This window comes from Manis javanica, chromosome 10 (genome assembly GCF_040802235.1).
Source record: "Manis javanica isolate MJ-LG chromosome 10, MJ_LKY, whole genome shotgun sequence".
Lineage (NCBI taxonomy): Eukaryota > Metazoa > Chordata > Mammalia > Pholidota > Manidae > Manis > Manis javanica.
Window position 1 is genome coordinate 29,166,395 of NC_133165.1, and position 16,838 is coordinate 29,183,232.

General features: G+C 41.0%; 1 pseudogene; it reads left to right on the forward strand.

Annotated features, from left to right (window-relative positions):
• Positions 1-2,959: 2,959 nt before the first annotated feature.
• LOC108399412 (sorting nexin-24-like) lies at positions 2,960-6,256 on the forward strand (annotated as a pseudogene).
• The last annotated feature ends 10,582 nt before the right edge of the window (positions 6,257-16,838 follow it).

Here is a 16,838-nt window from a genome sequence, read left to right on the forward strand (position 1 = left end):
TCAGCTGACATACTCCAAGATCCTGAATTTTTCTTACCAAATCTCTTTACATATAATCTGAGACCCTTACAAGAATATACTTCTGTTTCCTCCTCCTATCCTTTGTGGTTTTACTTCCACATATAGCATGAATTCCACAATGTAAGTTTACAAAGGCGTCCCTGCTTTACATGATACAAACATTCCAGGTGTAGCCCAAACTGGTCATCCCTCTCCAGAGGGCATTTCTATTCTACCTGTATGGCAGGTAAAAGGTACTGCATAAATAATGAAGGGAGACTGGGGAGATCTCTTTATGAACACTTATTTTGCAAATATTTTGTCATGGTTATTGCCACAGAGACACATTGCTTTCATTTAGGAAAATCCTTCAGGTTTTGGGGGTCATTGTTGGTTTTTGGCAGGAGAAGGCTCCTTCTCACGTGGTGCTAACATACACCATATTATAAACTCCTTTAAGTTCAAGTACAGTATACCATAGGAAAACGCACATATCATAAGCCTGATGAATTTTCCTACCTGATGTGTGGTAGGAGCACACACATACAAGTAGCATCCCAACAGGAAAAAGAAATTGGCTGGCATCTCACAAGCCCCTTCCTGCTCCTTTTCAGGCACTACCCGTTTCTCCAAGGGTGACCATTACTCTGACTTTAATACCACAGATTGGGTTTTCAAGGCTACTGTACCCCTTATATCCTATGTATGTATGGAATCATACCCTGTATAATCTTTTGTGCCTGTCTTCTTTCGCTCAACATTTCATCCCTATATAGCTGCCCATCATTGTAAATCATTCAGTCTCATTGTGGTAGACTGGTTCTCAATGTGTGGTTTGAAGAAAGCCCTGGGTGTCCCCAAGAGCCCCCTCACGGGGCCTACCTATTTCCCTCTCCCATCCTTTGTGGTTTTACACACATTCTCACAATAACTCTAGGCACTATTTTCCATTTTCACTGATGATGTGGAAGCAATGGTAGGTAAAACTGCTGGTGTCTTAGCACTAATCAAGATAATGGCACCAAACTACACTTGTAGTCACTGTGCTATTTGCTACCACACACTTGCAGGAAAAAAATCTGTTTTCACCTAAGAATGTACTTCATTAAAGCAGCACAAGTACCGATTTTATTAAATCTGGACCTTTGAGTACATGTCTTTTTCATAGTCTGAATGGTGAGGTGGGAAGTATGCACAAAACACAGTAGTTGTCTTGACAAAAAGCCCTTGGTTAGCTGTTTGACTCATGAGCTGACCTGGCCACCTTTTTCATGGAACACCATCTTAAAAGAACAAGTAGCCAACAGACTGCTTATTCATACTCAGGTAATTGGCAGACATTTTTTCAAGAAGGAATGAAGGAAAATAACTGTGTATTTGCTGACAGTAATAAAAGTTGTGCTTTCAAAAGAAAGTTAAAGTGTTAGGACATTTGTATTGGCCACTGTGAGCTTGACAGTTTACCAATACTTAAAATCTTTCGGGATGAGATGGGTGGTTATATTAATGAATATGATTTTCTGATATTTTATGAAATGTGGCAACATTTGAAAAGGCTGCCTAACTCAGTGACCCAGTAACTTCTGAACAATCAATGACTGATGGTATGAAATCATGCACATGTAAAAGATCCATTGAAAAATGCAAGATAGACTCATGGATTTTAGTGAAACAGAACACAGAATGTGTATTAATATGGTTTCAGGTTACTGACTGCAACTAACCTTTAAGACACTACCACTTGTCAAATAAGCTATTAAAGAATATCCACAATTGTCTGAAAAGGCTAGTAAAATTCTCCTTCCTTTTCCAATCGCATATGTATGTGTGAGGCCATAATTTCTTTGCATACTTTAACTACGGAAATATACTACAGCAGACTGAATACAGAAGCAGATATGAGAATAGAGCTGCTTCCTATTAAGTCTGATATTAAAGAGATTTGAGAAAATGCAAAGCAATGCCATTCTTCTCACAAATACTTTTTTTTTTGTGAGGGGTGTTTTGGAAAATATATTTATCTTCCATAAAAATTAAAAAATTATGTTACTTTATAATGAGCTCATTATTATTTCTAAATGAATTAATAATGAAACACTTAAAGAATTCTCCATTTTAACTACTAATATGGTAAATGTCAATAGCTCCTTGGGGGTCTTAAGCTTTTTTAAGAGTATAAAGGGCCTAAGAGACCAGTAAGTTTGAGAACTTTTGCTGCTATTTCAGAAATGGTGCTGTCTCCCATTTCATGAAAGAAAACCGTTCAACTGCAAAAAATTTATCTTCAGATTAATTTTTTTTCATTTACCCAAGGAAAAGGTCATCGTTATTCAGTTCTGGGTGCAGCTGGTATATATCAGTGCTCAGCTGGAGCAGGTGTTCAGGACTATGCACGTGGCCTGGGCCACGAAGTAGATGCAGGAAACTTTAGGAGTTTCTCTTAGGGTTTGGGCTCAGCTGTGGAAATGAAAGCCAAGGATTGTAGTTGGTTGTTACGATAATGATGCCCCAGTGAATCATGCCTTGCCCATGCAATTCACACTGAGACTTTGCCATGTCTCTCAAAACATGAGGAGTCCATTTCCTTCCCTCTGGATCTGGGCTGGCCTTGGGCTTGCTTTCACCAGTAGAATGCAGCAGAAGGGACACTATGCAGTGGTTATTTTGAAACTTGCTAAGAAGGGGAGCTTGAACTCTGGAACCAAAGGCACATGGTAGAATGACTGAATTCCTCTCCTTTGACAGCACCATCCCCTGCCAGTGTTGGTGATATGAGGATGACTTGGCTGGGATACCATCCCAGGGTTAAGACAAAGATGCATTCATCTTTCCCAAGACCAGACTGGAGAATTCTGACCAGAGATGGCCCACAAAATCAATAACAAGATAAGGGAACACCTGGAGTCCAAATGTCAATGACAGGGTCAGAGCTGAGACCCAAGAAGATTCGGGGTCAGCAATGATGCTGTACCAGAAGGCTGATTTCTTAAATTTCATGAATGGTGGGCTTGTGTTGCAGCAATGGGCCAAGTCTGGTAATGGCCAAGGCTGGGACATAAGAAGATGTGTTCTCTGAGTGCTCAGTCATGCATTTTTCTCAGGGATCACTGGAGTTTCCCCTTGAGGTAATGCCCTCCATCATGTTTATTGCTTCCTAGATGTTCATTCTTAACCACCCTTTCAACAGTTTGATACAACATGTATGCCTTTGTGTAACCACATTAGTCATCATGGGTTTTCCCCAGCTGTGGTAAATACATGGCAGGAGAGGCTTTCTCCTCTTAGCTATGGATTTTTTCTTGACGCATTCACACCTCCTCTTTTACTGGGCTAACTTATACCAGAGCGCAGTGGTTCCCTGGGAAATGTTTCACAACCTACTCTCAAGGAAAAACTTGCCATGACTTGCACTGCTTGATGATTTCTATGGGTAAATCCTCCCACCATGGCCAATTTCAACCACCTCCGACTTGATATCAATTGGCTTGCAAAATTCCTAAAAATGTAGAAGTCCTCTCTTGCAAGCTGATATGAGCTGGATCCAGCCCCCCACCCCTGCCAAGACAGGGGGTGCTTTGGAATCTTCTATTCTACTGGAGTCTTTAGTTATTCCTGCTGGTCCAGGCTTCTTTCTGATCTGCTGGGGTCCCTGGTTACCCGTGCGACCTTTCTCCTTCATCCCTGCCCTCTGCCCCACAGTCCACAGCTGCCCCTCAGTTCTAGAGCACTGAGTCTATGACTAGAGCACTTCTGAAGCCTTCTGGAGTTAGGTGGCTGCCTGCCTTTGCACATTTGCTAACTGAACACATCCAGCCCTGGGAAAAGCCTGGAATTCTGCCCATGCCTTGGGCTGCAGAGAAACCTCCCACAGCCATGTGGGTTGAGGCCACTGCAACTCATGGGCTCCCATTCTGCTGGTCACTTGGGGCCATTCTGCAAATCCTTCCTTTTCCGGGGTCAGCTGTCACATTTCCCACAGGGGCTTTTCCCACCCTCTATGTCTGTTCATACCTCCCCATCATATGACCTTACTTTCCATTACGTGGAAGAAAAACGTACATTGCCTAACTCCCATTGGAAAGCTATTACTGGGACATCCTGCATGGACTCCCTCAGATTTCCACCTCTCAGCCTACCCACCGATTTCTAGATGGGCCACCATCACACCCCACCCTTCTGTTTTGAGGAGTGGGTGCCTCTCCACCAATCTAGGGCTTTCTCCACTACCTGCCTCTGGATTCTAGCTCCTCTCTTTACTGCAGGCTCCTTGCATCATGTAACTTCTCTCTCCTGAATATTTAAGATTTTCCTCTCAGTTGGATTTTTCCCTCAGTATATTCATAACTTGAATTATTTCCCTTCTCTACACACACGCACACACACACACACACACACACACACACACACACACACACACTTCATCAGTTCTGAGTCCTATTCTAGCTATGATTCCATATTCCATCCTCCCTTAAGTACACCTTCATGAAAACCCGGCCCCTGCATTCCGCCGGCCTGCTGGTGCAGCCACAGAGGTCTGCATCCCATCCTTTTACGGCAAGGGAAGTGACCTGAAGCAGGGATATATGGTATCTCACTCTCCCAGATGTTCATGGAGGGCCTACCATCTTTGGGGTATTCTTTTAGGGACTGAAGATAAAGAGGCTGCTTGTTAGGAGACTTGGTATTAGATGAAGGTACAGCAAATTTCATGCCTTGCCCAAAAAGCTTAAGAAATGTATAAAAACTCTAGAAATCCCTTGTAAACATGTTAGGAACTGGGTCCCAAAAGTCTTGGATCAACAGGGATAAGGTTTGGAAACATATTGAAGGGCTGACATTTTAGAAAATGAAGAACTTCCCAAACTGTTTCCTTGATTGCCTAAATGTATGACACTTGCCCTTTTTACCAAAGATGGAAAGTCATGGATCTTTTGACAAGACAGAATCTGAGAGTTCAGCAAACTCTGCTCCCAGTCTGTGCTGCTGTTCCTCAGGGATCCATATGTCTTGCCTGCAGCCAGTGATTTCCAGACATGGTTACTGAAGGAGTTCTCCACGGGATATTTTACCCTCATCAACAACCCAGGCAGAAGTCCTATGTGGCTCGAAGAAGCTGAACCAAGTTTCCAAGCCATAGTCAGGGAAATCAGTATCTACCAAATCAACCCAAACTCTGTGACATTACTCTAGTGAGTGGTGAAGTTCACAGTCCCAGCTTAATTCAGGGCAAGGATGTTTCCATTAGAATGGTGCTTTTAAAAATAGAAACTGAACCAGAGCAGTGCTAAGGTTAAGGCCAAGTGTTTAAGAAATGGAATATAGCTGCCAATTTAGGAACCCATGAGAAGTCTATACAAGATCCTGGGAGCAATGAGTGCGACAAAATGGTTACTCTCTGCTTTTTGCACACTTGCTAATTGAAAATCTTATCCTGAATCATACTGACACTGATCAACTTTGGTAGCTTTTCTTCTCTTTTTCAGATTTGATGGCACACTCCGCTTTCCATCATGAGATTTTCTCAGCCAGTGAGAGATACCTTCTGAGGTGCTGGCACCAAGAGAGTATCACAGAAACTTGCTGTGCAAAGTGGGAGGAAGGAACAGAATTCTAAAATAAATAAATATTGTCATACTGACAATATTAGAGCATTTAAAAAATCATAGCATTTCTATTTACGCCAACAGTAGAACTGCATTGGACCCAATTGGTTGGCTTCTAATGTCAGACCTAAGATAAAACAGGGTATCGAGATTGTTTTTGAAAGCCCTTTAGGGAGGCGCTATATTGGAAATCTGTCCATCCGCCACAACCTGTTTTTCCTCCAGTGTTGGAAGAAATGACAGTTTCCTCAAGGGTTGAAGACCAGTTGAAGTTGTTGGTGTTTGTTTAGGGCCTATTTTTATAAACAACATGCACCTTTAAACACTAGAATCACACTTAGTCCTGCCAGATGCTTGCCCTCTAAGAGACAGATGTGAGTTGACAGTGGTTGAGGGGACACCAGATCAACAACCCCCATCGTGGTTTGCTCAAAGGCATCCTTCATTGAAGAGTTGGTATTGCCAAAGGATTTACTATTATTTTCCTTATTGGTTCCTTTTCAATGAGTTCACATATTAAATTAATGTATGTAAGTTGAAAGTGTTGATGATATATCGCCACTGTACATCTTACATTCAAATTTTGAATAGTAAAGGGTAAAAACCTATATGCAAACTATGTATGTGCTGTATTTGGCCTTTCATTAAAAACTAATAGCTAGACTACTTGTGGTGTTTAATTTGAATAAGCTTCTATTTGGGAGAAAAATATTTAGATTCAAAACTGAGAACGACATTATGGTTTTTGATTAGGATCTAAATAAACAGGTTCAGAGCCTGCTACAAACGTTTAGAGAGAAATTTGTGGCAGGTAGGTTACTATGTGTTGGAAACAAGCAAGAACTAAATTTTTGAGAGTCATCAACCAAAAATAACTGAATGGTCAAGTGTTGAAGATGTATTTTTTAAATGTGTTTTCGCTATTAGCTGTTTTGAGTTAAATAAAAACAAAGAACAAGAGAAAAACAAAACAAAATGAAAAGCAGTCCCTGCTTCCTGCTTTCACTTCCCCGATCATCATTTGCTTCTTAATCCTAGAAATCTGCTTTGCCCTTACAAAACCTGCAATCTTCTTAGATATTGCAGTGAGTCACCAAGCCAGAGGTATGTGGGTACTGGTAGGATCCCATGCATACAGTTCTAACCAGCTGTGTCCAGTGACATCACATTGGTGGCTTGAAAAAGGCCACCGTAGGAGCATTTACTCTGTAGAAATCAACAGATGCTACACATCAGAGCTCTCCCCTCCAAGAGCCAGTTCTTAAACTTTTACTAGCATTCCACTAAATTGGGTGGCCTCTGGTGCAAGGCCATGACTGACTTCTCAACCATTTTTCGGATTTACAGATTTTTCTTCCACTTGCCACTTGATAAAATCTGACCCATTTTCATGCTCTTTGCGAATGAATGTTTCCATTCCTGCTTCAGGTCAGGCTTGGTCTAACCCTAGCATAACCGTCTTGGTTATCATCATTATTCAAATAAAATTTGACTGACCTTCTTGGTTATCATCATTAGTCAAAAAGAATTAGTCAACTAGAATATCCCCTGGGGTGGGATAGGAAGAGAGGGCTGGAGTTGGCTATCTTCCTCCACCATGCGGAAGGCTGGAGCCAGCTGGAGTTGGGTATTTTCCTTCTGCAGGTCAGCTGGGCTCGGATAAAACCTCAGCAGGCTGGGCTCTGGTTAACTAGTTTCTCCTGAGGGCAGACCTTGTTAAGAAGAACAGAATGCCCTGGTGTATTTCAAAATGGTTACTTTTGCCCTCCCCACCGAAGAAAGCAGAGGTGGTTTTTCTGCTCCTGGTGGTAAAACTCACAAAAGTGTGGGGTAAGTCTCCCTGGAGTTTTGAACCCTCAGACTTGTCCACACTGAGCCTCCAGCAATCCATGGATTACACCAGGTTTTCCTGCACCAGCACTGATTCCTTGGAGGTTTCTGGTGTGTTTCTGCTCTGGTAAGTTCTGACGCTCTGTATTCACCTGCCTTTCTCTGTAATTTGTGGGGGGTGGGGTGGGGGTGGGGAGCAGCTTGCCATGTGCCCTCACTTCTCTGATAGATCTAAGAAGAGTAGTTGGTTTTCCAGTTTGTTCAGCTTTTTACGTGTGACTGGAGTAAAAGCAGTGGCAACTTACAAGCGCCTTATTTACATGCCTGAAACCAGAAGTCCAGTCCATGTTTTAGGCAGTTTGTCCACCTTTCTATGAATTTGGAAGCTTGTGGGGATTTGATGGAGTTGGGGAGTTTCCTCCCATTGTTTTTGTTAGTTTTGTTCAGTTCTAGAGAAATGGAGGCCAACCTGTCACCACACTCCCGCCACACCAAAACATATTTTTTCAGTGCTTCATATAAGCCATGAATTGGGCTAGTGCCTGGGATGCAGCAGAGAGTGAGGCAGACCCTGCCCCTCCCTCCCAGCACTCGTCTGCCTGGAGAGGATCCATTCATCCCTCAAGGGCAAACCTCAAATGTTCTCCCTTGTAATGTGCTCCTACCAGGGGGCCAGGAGACATCACCCTGCTCCAGAGTTCTGGGTTCTGAATTAGACCAAGATACACCTGACAGGTAGAGCAGATACCAGGAAAAGGCATCACACCCCTCCAGACCCCATGTTTACATATTCAGTTCCTCTCTGACCTGGAGAGCTGCTCTGAGGCCATGAGCTGAAGGTGTTTTGACTGTGGGGAAATATTTTCCTAGTACAATCTGTACCTCCAGATGGTAAAAGAGGTCATTCCTCAAATGCCAGCCTGAGGCCGAAGGATGAAGGTCTTACTTAGGAAGACACATTAAGAGATAAATGCATGAGGAACCTTTGCCACACAGCTCTGTGGTCACCAATATCAACACATCTACATTCTTACGTTCTTCTCTGGCAGATTTGCTCTGCCTGTATCAATCAAATACTCCTTTGTTCCTCATTGTGGAGGACAAAGCTCCAGATTGAGATCAGCCTAAAAATCAGCAGTCAGAATGGACATTCCTAGGCTTATCCTATTTGAATCAACACTCTATTGTATAAACATCCCAAACAAAGAATATGTACAAGGATATGAGGGCTACTGAGCAGTAAATGACATTTTTTGTTTTGTTTTTGTTTCTGTTATAATTGAAGGGGTTGGATAAGGTAAGTGTTGTCACCCTTGGGCTCCAAAGGGCCATAATTCTGTGCTCCTGTGTTGCTATGGGGACAGGGTTTTATGATTTAAATGCACAGCTTGTTCTGTTGCTAAGGTAATGACAGGCCTCTTCACCCTCTCTATCAGGGTCTGCTTTGTCACAGATATTAAAGCCATGGGATAAAATAAGCTTTGGGCCTTGGGGCCTGGAGAGAGAAAAGGGAAAATCAGTTCCATGGAAGGTTTTGGAGGAAGTGAAAAATTCTGCTTGGTCGTTGACCTGGGTGCCCTCATGGTGACAGTCAGTAGCACATATGGGATGGTGTCTGGTGTCTCCAGAAAGCTAGCTCCAGGGTGGGAGTTGTGACTGTTGTTTATGGGGGTCTGGTGATGGCTTGCCAGGAGCCCCCGTGAGCAGAGAGACCCAGAAGGCCTGATCACTCCAGAAGGTGTCAGAAGCTTTCAGACTTGCAGTACACAGGGACAGAGACTGAGTAAGGGGGGCATGAGGGAAGTTCCTGAGCTGACAGACAAATGTATATCCTGCTGGGTTCTAGTGACATGGGTGTATGTGTTTGTCAGAGCTCACCGAATTGCACACTTACATTCTGTACATTCACACACGATGTAAACTTTATTGCAGTAAAAGCAGTACTTTAGACTGGACAGAAAGAAGGCAGCCTGGGAAGATCCCAGAACAGCCCTCAAGTGTCTCTACAGCCCCTTTTCTCTGGGTAGACAGGCTAGCATTTGCTGCAGTGCATGTGGCCTGCTTTCCCAAGGCAGGGCCTGATGTTTGAGCTCTCGTCTCCTTTGCACCCTGAACAGCCCTGCTACAGCCTCGAAAGATGACCACATCAGCTTCAGCCCACTTCTCCCCCAGCCCAACACATCTAAGTGTCCCTGAGATGTCTGTCTTTCTTCGTTGCTGCCTCCCTTCCATGACAGGAAAAGGTGTCAGGAGGGCAGAGCATTGGGGAAGGAGCTAGGAGAGCAGGGTTCTAGTCCCTATGTAGTTACCACCCCATGCAACACTAGCTAAACTCTCTGGGCTGCAGTTTTCCGCAGTCTCGTGATGTAGCTCAGGGACACCTTTGAGGGGCAGACATAATGAAGGAGAGCTGGACAAAGTGTAAGAACTCTGCGGGGAGCTGGCTGATGATAGGAGACGTGGGCGGAACACAAGACACTGGTAGCCATCAGGCACCTAGGGGCCTCTGGGACTTTGATGTTTGGGGGAATCAAGAAACAACTCAGGTTGGGGAGTGCACATTTCCTGGGGGAGAATAATGTGATCAAGTTAAATTTTACAGCTTTGCCGCTTCCAGTCTTGTACAATTGGACCAGGTGGTTATTTTGTTTCTCCTACATCTCAAAGCTTCCATACCCTACATCCTGAAGCTCTCTGAGCTGCAGGTTGACACATCTGCACAATAACAATAACAGCGATAACAATCCATAGGGAGACAGAAGGGCAGTGGAGAAGTTAATGTAAGTGTTGAGGAAACGGTAGAATTTCCCAGAGCCTGGATTTTCAGATTGTCTCACTGTGCTACTTAATAAATTGTTTTGGCTGCCCCTTGGGTTATTTCTGTAATTTGATAATTAAATCCAGAGGCTTGGTCAGACTCAGGTTGTTTTTGTTTTTGTTTTCCTCGAGATTACTCATAGGTGGTGATGGTTTCAGCCATACAGGTGAACAGAATGGTCTCATTAAAAAAAAAATGTCCAAAGTCATTTGTGATCATTGCCTGAGGGGTCATTAGGGATCACAAAATGATAAATACTATAACTCTTAATTTAGTCTTAATTTATTGATTTCCCTTTGTCAGTTATTTGGTTGCCCAAGGATACTATTTATATAAGAAAGACAAGATGTTTGATTTTTTCCTCCCCTGTATATACCCGTTTTCAGAATGATGATCTGGCCTCCTATTGTCTCCCAAAGGTGATTAATGAATTTTTTTTTTTTTAGTGTATTGTCAGACATTTGGATTTTTGACAACCCGATCAGTGAGGAATGTCTCTCTTATAATAAATGAGATGGAGCCACTTTTTATATATTTAAGAGAAGTGGTTTTTCTTTTACAGAGAACTGTTTCAGATATAGTGACATGTTGATGTAGGGTTTTTGTCTTTTTCTTCTCCAATTTTCAGGGCTTTTTCTGTATGAGGCCTGGTAGCCCCTTGTCTATGACATCCTTCACAAATATTCTCCCCAGTAAGTCATTTTCCTTTTTCCCTCCAGTCATGGTGTTTTATGCTATGCATGTGTTTTCCATTTTTATTCCATCAAATTCATTAATCTTTCCCACTATTGTGTCCGGATTTTGAGTCATAGTTAGGAAAGTTTCCCCCATTCCCAGGGATGACAGAGGAATTTCCCCATGTTCTCTTTTAATATTCTTACATTTCATTTTTAGTTTGTATTTAAATCTCAGATTCATTTTGGAATCCATTGGGTATAAAGTATGTGGAGTGAACCTAATTTTACCTATGTCCATAAGGCTACCCGACATCACATATTAAAAAAACCCTTTCTCCCCCTCCCTGGCTGGAGATGCTCTTTATTGTGTCCTAGTTTTGCATCTGCAGTTAGTTCTGCTTCTGGAATCTCTCCCTTCTGACTGTGACTAGGCCAGTGTCTTGTTTAAACAAAAGAGGCTGTCTATATGTTCTACTCTATAGGAATCTGGCTGTCTCTCAAGCATCATCTGACTATTCTTATTGTTGTTTGTTTCTGAATTATTATCAACTTGTTTTTAATTCTGGAGGCAGAAAATTAGTGGCATTTCTATTGAGATCATGTGAAATTTATAGATTAATCCTGAGAGGATGGACACTTTCATGAAATGAAGTCTTCCTATTTAAGAATGTGGATTTATTCAAGTTCTCTTTTTTGCCTTTCAAAAGTGTTTTTATCATTTTTATGTCAATGTTAGACATTTTGAAATTATGCTGAAGTATTTTATTTTTTATTATAAATAGGGTCATCCTTTCCATTATATGTTCTTTCTTTCATTATATCTTTTAAATGGCTTTTGTTTATATAGATTTTGGCATGTTGATTTAATTACTGCTCCTTTTACAAAATTCTCTTATTTTGTAGGAGTATTTCCATTGATTATCTAGTGTATTCTAGAAATATGAACCTATCACTTGAAATTACAGTTCTGTGTCTTTCTTTTCTTGCTCTAATTTGCTTTGTCTTGTTTCACTGCCGTGGAATAATTCCAACACAATGTTAAAGAGTGGTAGACAAAGTGACCTTACTTAAGTGGGAAGGTTCTAATTTTGTTCATTATTGTTTCTTATATTGAGGTACATACAATAAAATGCCCACTGTGCAGCTCTATGAGGCAAATTTTAATATTTTCTCATTAAGCAAGAGCCTGACTTTTGGGATGGGGTATATATTTTTTTATCGTGTTAAAGAAGTACATCCATAAGTCCTACTTTATATAGCATTTAAAAAGTCATGGTCATTGACTTTTTTAAATGCTTCTTCTGCTTCTATGAAAATGGTCATATGCATTTTCTCCTTAGTCCAATTAATATGATATATTAAGGACTTTCCTGACATAGAACCACTTATACAAGCCTGATGAAAACTCCCCCTGATTCAATGATTTACTTTGAAAGTAAGATTCTGTTTGATAATTTCTATTTAATATTTTTGCATCAATACTTCATAAGCAAAGTTGGCCTGGAGGTTTCTTTTTGAAGTGTGATCTTGGTCAGCCTACTAGCTTCATAGGAATTTTTGGGAGTTTCCCCTTTTTTCTATGCTCTAGAATAGTTTGAGAACAACTGGAATTATGTGACCTTTAAAGGTTTGGTATAATTCCTCTATGAAACAATGTACACATGGTGCTTTTATATGTAATTCTTTTGTTATTTTTCTGTTTGTTCTGTGGTAATTAGAAGTCACCATTAGGTTTTCTATCTCCACTGGGGTCAGTTTTGATAAGTGATATTTTTTCTAGAGATTTATAAATTTCTTGTCATTTTCTCATTATTTGTATAGCATTCCAGGCCTTCTAGTTGATGTGCATAGAGTTGTGCAAAATAAGCTAGTGTCTTTATGATTTTGCAAAATAGCCCTGTTATGATAGTTATTTCCCTTTTGTCACTTCTAATGGGGACTTGCCAGATTTAATTGAACTCACCCGGCATATAAGAAGATGTGGAGGTATTCCTAGAATCCACATGCAATTCAGCTTCATGCAGGTGCAAAGTATAAGGGTCAAAGTTAGAACTGTTATATGGGCAGATACATTAAGGAGAAAAAAGTAGCCTCAAGTGGGCCTGAGGACTTCAGGGACTGTTATATAATATTTGTTAACTTTTCAAGTAGTGTTTTAAACAAACATGTATGTGTGTGTGAGACCACCCCCTCAACCGCCCCCCTGCTTCCCGCATGGAGGGGACAATTGCCCCACATGGTTGTGCTGATTTCCACTCTTACCAGTAATGAGTGTTTTAGGGGTTTTACAGCCTTCCCCATACTTGGTGTTTCCAGGGTCAGTCAGGTGATTTGTAATTTGCATTTCCTTGATCATTCCTGAAGTTGAACACCTTTTTGTATACTTATTTGTCCATTTTTTTTTCCGTATGGAAAATGCCTGTTCAAGTTTTGTTATATAGCCTTGGGAGAATTTTCAGGCTTAGACACCAAGAGGGGAACCCAGTGAGGTCCAGTGGACTCCCTGGGTTGAGGAGCAGGACTTTAGGGTCCAGGGAGACTGAGGTAGTTAGGGTTGTCAGGACAGAATGCCAGGCAAGTGAAAATGGATACTGTGAATCTAAAGCAACCACTAAAATAGTAAAGCAAAGAGTTGCAGCTAATAAGCCAACAGGAGAGAGAAAATGGAATTGCTATAGACTTAATGTTGTGTTCCCCCCAAATTCCTACGTTGAAACCTAACTGCCAATGTGATGGTATTAGGATGTGGGGCCTTTGGGAGGTGCTTGGGCCATCACAGTGGAGCCCTCAAGAATAGGATTACTGCTTCATCAAAGACACCCCAGAGAACTCCCTCTCCTTTTCCACCATGTTAGGATACAGTGAAAAGAACTGTGTATATGAGCCAGGGAGCAGCTCTCACCAGATACCAAATCTGCTGGCACCTTGATCTTGGACTTCCAGCCTCTAGAACTGTGAGAAATAGATTTCTGTTATTTATAAGCCATCCAGTCTATGATACTCTGTTATAGAAGCCCAAGTGGATTAAAACAGGAATCATAAAAAAACACTCAATTAACCCAAAAGAAGCCAGGAAAAGATGAAAGGAGAACAAAGAACAAATGGGACAAATACAAAACAAATAGCAAGATCAGGGATTTAAACCCAACCATATTGATAATCTTATTAAGTGTGAACAGTCTTTATGGGATTTTTTATGATTACAGAGGCAGGAGAATTATATGGAAGAGTAGGTACTAGGCTATTTACATTTGTTACTGGGGAACATGGGGCCAGGGGAATTAGCTTCCTTCCAATATCTGTAGTGTTTGATTTGTTATACCATACATTTATTATGTTCTTCAAATAAATTGAACAACATGGAAATCTGTAATCAAAGCAGTTAGATTCCCTTGTCTCCAGTTCTATCCAGCATATCTGGGTAGCTATTACACTTATCATTTCCATTCCCATCCCAGAAGTTTAAATTTTCTGGTGAAATGGAAACAATAAATAAAATGCAATGCTATCTTTAGTCTAACTCAGTGAGATGGGGGAGGTTCATGGTTAATTTCACAATCCACTTCTCTTGTTGGCAGGCATGCTCTCTAATATCTCTCACCCTTCTTATCTCTTAGGGCAGACACTGTTAGTTATCTCCCAATATCTGTCCTCTGCTTCTAAAATAAAAGAATCCCCAATTTTAGCTGGGAACATTGCCAGAATAAAAACTTTATTTCCTAGTCTTCTCTGTAGATAGTGGTAGTCCTCTAAATCTTGTCCAACGGGACGCGAGTAGAAGTGACTTATGCCTCTTCTGGATTATGCCCTTACAAGAAGGGGCATTCTCTGTGTAAAATAAATTCTAGCCGAAATAAGCAGGCAAAGAGAGGCAACAAAGGGCCAGGCAGTTTATTTGAACGCCCTGGGCGAGGTTCCCCAGTCTACGGAAATGGAGGCTGGGGAAGTCGCATGTAAGTAGACAGGCAGCGAGTTTCTAAAGAAGGCAGGGGGAGGCAGAGCTTAGATTTACAGCAGTGCGAGGATTGGCTAGCCCGAGGCACATTTTTTCAGGTTGGGAGGGGGCAACAGCCGGGGACTTTGTCACGTCATCAGTGTCCGACGTGCTCACCCCTCTCCCCAAGTGCCTCTAACCTTAAACTCTGCACTTCCTCTTTTCCTGTTACTGCTTGTTGAGATATAGATGTGCTATTGGCTATCTTGAACCACACAGATGAGGAAAACATCCTAGAGATGCTAGAGAAGTCACTTAGAAGGAGTCTAGCTTCCTAACTCCCTTGGTGCTGCCCAGATGGGTTGATAAGGAATAATTGTCTATGACTTTATAAGGCACTGTTGTTTTGGTGTCTCTATTACAGTAGTTTTACCCTAAATAATGTAGCTCCATCCTTTTTTAGATCTTTTTTTGTAATGAGGATTAGAGGGATCCCCTTCCCCATTTATTTTAAAAGTAGTTGCCATGCAATCTTGAACTTAGAAGATGATAACTGGGGAGAGTTTGGTCTCTCATCAGCGAAGTAAAAGAAAAATTGAATTAGTAAGCAAATCTAAGGCTTTATCTTGGGGAAAAGTAAAAAATGATAAGTCTCTGGTTGTGCTAATCAATACAAAAGAGGTAGCAGTTCTGGGGAAACTCTAAAGCTAGATCAGGAAATTTTAAATAATGTAACAGGTGTAATAAATAACAGTAAAAAAACAACTTGGAAATGCTGAATTAAAAGACAATTGGAAGAAAAATTGCCAAAATCGGTAAACAGGAAGAAAAGAACAAAAGACATAAAACACCAAAAGAATTATCTTATAAAAGCTTCTACACTTGGAATGTTTACAAATGAATATTTTTAAATTGTTTTTAAGGAAATAATTTCAACCATTTATAATCAATCCTCTCTGGAATAACCCAAAGGGTAGAAAGCTATGAAGCTGAATCTGCAAATGATTCAAATAAACCCCTGATGTCTAACCTCATACAGGAAGTAGAAACAAAAGGAAAAGCAATCCCATGTTATATAATAATGGAATCACTTTGTTGTTTTTCCAAGAGAGGTGAGGTGTATCTAACAGTACCTTTTAAAAGTTCTTCAAGGCTCTATCCATAATGCAAAACAGATTCATTGATATGAAAGTTGCTATTTGAGCATACTTGTAAGTAGGTAAAATGATCGGCTTAATAGTACAAATCACATGATAATGTTCATTGCCCCTAATCTACCTCTCTCTTTCTCCATACATGTTGAAAAGAATTATCTACTTTAGACCAGTATCATACCCAGTTGTTCAAATGCTACAGGCAATGTGAATAACATGGTAAAGTAAGTCCAGTTTATTAGCACTCTTATAGGATAGCCCAAAGTTTTAACCTTTAATAAATTTGGCTGTATGAATGCTACAACTGTATAAAAAGCATCATTTTAAAGTTTAAATTTCTCTTACCTTCACTTACTTTGTGAATTTTGAATAATAAAATTTTAATGGCAAACCACACAAAAGAGGAGCTAGCCAAAATAAAGAGATCATACAGAAAAATATTGACAATTACATCTTTGAAAGTAAAGGAAGATCAACCAAATGAAAACAGAGAAAGGCTGTTTATTCAGAGCTTGCTACACAGCAAAGGAGTCAGTCACAGTCACTTGGGTTTTGGCAGACTCAAAGGCAGACAAAGGAGTGGAAGAGTTTTATGGTGGACAAAAGGGGAAGGCTTCTGATTGTCCTCAATGGAGACTGTGGCCTAGGGAAGCTGGAGGCCAGGTAACTAGAAATGGGGCATCCTCTGTGATTGGTTAGGGGTGCATATTCAACTTTCTCTGTTCAGTTCTAAGAAGTGGGGGTGGGGACAAAAATTAGAGAAGCTGTCAGTTATTGATTGAGTCTTGATCATTTTGGGGCAGACTGTTAGGTTAGCCTCCT